We start from the raw sequence: 4007 nt of genomic DNA, 5'->3' as shown, positions 1-4007 counted from the left end.
TTTACAGTTTTATAGTATATATATATACAGTACACAAAGATAACATTATGGTAATTTTGGAACATGGTGAAAATAGTAAAAGAGTATATATGTATATAGTATCAGATCCCTGTGGAAAGTTTTTAGACAGATACAGTACAGATATAGATTACAGAGCACGGTACCGTTGCTATATTCAGATAGAGTGCAACCACACATCTTTGTTAGTGTGTGGGTACCGTCTAACTATGCTCGGAGAGGATGTAGCTCCCAAGTACACTGGGTAGAGGGGGCCAGTTAGATGAGGTAGCAGCCAGTCCCACGCCTAGGAGAGGATGCAGTTTGGTCGGGCTGAGGTAGTGTAGAGTATATTTGACTTATCTGGAGGGCCGACCAGATAGAGTCCCGCCTATGGGCCGCACAACCCTGTCATGAGGGGTCAAATCATGACGTACAGAGTCCTAGGGAATAAGCACAGATATGTATATGTATACAATATATGATGAGTATAGTATGATATTATCAGTATGAAGAGTAGAAAATATAAACGTTACAGTATATTTTAAATTGAGAAAGATAGATATGCATGAAAGATATGTTTTACAGATTGTTGTATTACAGTTTAGTTGCTATATCTTAAAGTACTTTAACTTAGTTGCCACACACTAGTAATAACATATTTCCACTTACTGAGCGTCGACTCACCCCATCACTTTAACATTTTTTAGGTGAGCGCGGATAGAGAGAGTGTTTGGTCGCCCTGGTTTAGGGTGAGTTTTTGACAGAATTGAGTATATATTTTTGAGTAGATGATGATAGAAGGGCATTTTTGTACGACTATAGTTTGTATATCCTGGATTCTGGTATTGTATAGTAAACATGTGAATGGTTGTATGATATATGTTTCCACTGCTTAGGGATGGATGTGAATTCACAGATGTGTGTATATATATATATATTGGTATGAATTTTGAGGTCGTTACATTAACAAATCGAAAATTCGTTTCAAAGATTTTCGGGTTTTGACCCAAATCGAGGTAAGGGTCCGATTTCAGTTTTGTTTCGGTATATATGTAGTAGTAAGAATTGTAGTGAAGTATAGTTCTTGGATGTTTAAGTTTTGGGAACTTGGTTCATAGTTTTGGGGCCGTAGAGTTCATATTTTGATATTCAAGAAAAGGTAAGGGGATTTTATTTATATCAGTTATTTTTGAAATTGGAATCGGTAAACATGTAGTTTACAATTGTATGTATGTTTTGGTTATTTATTTGGGAAAATCTATCGGGTGAAAATGTCGGATTTTCATGTTACAGTTTTGGGGAAATTTTGGGGTTTCGGGTATCATCTCTATTTTGGTTGAAAAATCATATGTTGTATAAAACTGTAGTAATGAGATGACTGAACTTGTATTTGTATGAAATTGTATTTCTCAAATTGAAAACGATATGATTGTTGTATACTCAAATAAGTGTAGAATGAATTGTTGTATGTAAAATGTTCTAGGTTTTGTAAAATAGTTAGGGGCGGCTAATTACCGTACGCTGATGGTTATAAGAACATGAGTTTCAAAATTTTTTCAGGTTTTGTGAAATTTTGCCATGTCTCTGCTAATTATCATGGGCAAATGTCATGTCTCGGCTAAATACCATGGGCGAGAGTGTCTGACTCTATATCCGAGGGTGTGAAATATCGTCTGTTTATTCCAGTTGGTCATCGATGGGTGTGAGTGGACACCATACTGGCAATGATATCACTGTGAGGTTTTGGTTATTGCAAGGTAGAGGATGCTTAAGTGTGAGGACACTGACCATATGTTTGGTATTATATGTACTGGAACTGGAATGTGAAAATATTGGAATTGTATCGTGTTATGTTTTATGTTGAAATAACACTTGTATGCCACACATTGATATAACCCGCTTTCTTTCTTACTGAGAGGTGTCTCACCCCGCATGTACAAATGTTTTTCAGATCTTTTGAGTAGTCGAAACTAGTATCTTAGCGTTCGAGAGCGTGGTTGTCGGTTAGTTGTGTTTAGTACCTGTGTAAGTACGAGTTTTGTAACCGGGTTGTCATTGTTGGGTTTTGTAAACACCTGGAGTATGTATTGTATTTTGAGAATGTAGATTTTGGTTATGTATAGACTCTGGTATGATATGATATATGTATAGAAAGAACATTTTCGTTGTGTATTTGATGAGTATGGATATGTATGTGAATGTGTATAGGGTGTACGTGTACCCCACGGGGTCGAACCTTCATTCAGTGTAGTATCATGTATGTTTTAATTGATATAGAGATATGTTAGGTTACTATATTCACACCTGGAACCCATCTGCGGGTTCGGGGCGTGACATGGCTACTTGAACTCCAAATTTAGAAAATTAATGTTGTCATTAGTTGAATGCATTAATTAATATTTTGGAAATTTTGTGTATACAAAGTTTATTTTTTTATTATATATATTGCGATAATTTATATACAATCTGTAAGAAGATTTATGAGTCTTTTCATATACATATATTTTTCCAAAATTAGTATGGTTCATGTACGATTCGTGTGCCATAAGTGTTATTGTAAGCCTTATACTCGTATATGCAATTTTTTTTTTAATAAAATAGTACTAAAAATATAATGAAAATAGAGTAAAAATTTATATAACAAGTAAGTAAAATTACAAATACTTTTTATAAAAAAAGAAAATTGTTCCATTCTATTTTGCCAAACGAAAGTCATTAACATTATGTCAAACCTAACACTTATTTTAATGTTCGTAATTTATTTCTCTATTTCTTTGGGAACTAAAGAAAACCGAACTTGTACTTATACAATGCCTAATGTTCTAGATTTCACGCTAGTCATGCATAGAGTAGATCCCCTTGATCATATAGGGATGGAGTAGACTTCAATCCTAGCGAGATAATATTTTGGACGTTAATTTCATTTTAATATTTCATTTAAAAATGCCCATGATTCATTCGACCATATTCTTCCTCAATTTGGTATTATGTAATTATTTCTATTTTTTTTTTTAATTTTTAGGATAAAATGCATTTATGACAAAACAAAGCAAATAGAAAGCTACTTTGAAGTTTCAAAAATCTCACAAGTTTACTTAGGCATTTAACTTTTTAGACACTTCTACTCTTTGTTAAATTACCATCAAATAGTAATATAAAATTTTAAAAATAGAACTACATATGTTATGCTTTTTGTCCTAGGGATGTGAAATAGTATGACGATGGATTGAAATCTCTATTATTTTTTGAAAAAAAAAAACATTAAAAAACACATATGTAGCATAAGATTGTTAAAATGAGTCTAATTTTTGCGGCACCAATGTGCAGTTTGTTGTAAATTGACACTTAAACCTGATATAATATAAATGAAAGTGTACAAAATCTTTTGAAGGATACATAAAATGAATGAAAATTTTTTCATTTTCTATATATTGCATGTAGAGACCCAAACCGTAATAAGTTGGGTTCATGGATGAAGGAATCACACTCGTCAACGAAGTCCTTCAGAGCCTCGTCGATGAGCAAATATCGAGTGGGTCAGAGAAATATCCGGAACTTGGGCTTGGCGACGAAGGGATGACTTCATCGACAAGCTGTGTGGTGGATTCGTCGACGAAGATGTCGCCTTGTTGACGAGTTGGACTTGGTCAAAGGCCCTATAAATATCCATTTTAGTTGCTTAGAAGCTAAGTTTCTTCCAAAGCTTTCTCTCTCTCTAAACCAGCGGAAACTCTCTCTCTCTCTCTCTCTCTCTCTCTCTCTCTCTAAGATTCTTCTCTCTTCGTCGTCCGTTTCTAAAAACAGAAGTTCCTGCAGGGATCAGAAGAAGTTTTACAACTTTAGCGAATCGGATCATTATTTTGAGGATTTTCAGGTTTTCTCAAAAATCGAGGTAAGGATCTGATCTCAATTTTGATTGGATATTTGGATAGTAGTCAAAATTATAGTAAGGTTATGTTCTGTGGTTTTAGGTTTTCAAGATCTTGGGTTGTCAGTTTGGATCAGTT

This window comes from Malania oleifera, chromosome 7 (assembly GCF_029873635.1).
Source record: "Malania oleifera isolate guangnan ecotype guangnan chromosome 7, ASM2987363v1, whole genome shotgun sequence".
Classification (NCBI taxonomy): Eukaryota; Viridiplantae; Streptophyta; class Magnoliopsida; order Santalales; family Ximeniaceae; genus Malania; species Malania oleifera.
This window is presented reverse-complemented; position numbering follows the sequence as displayed.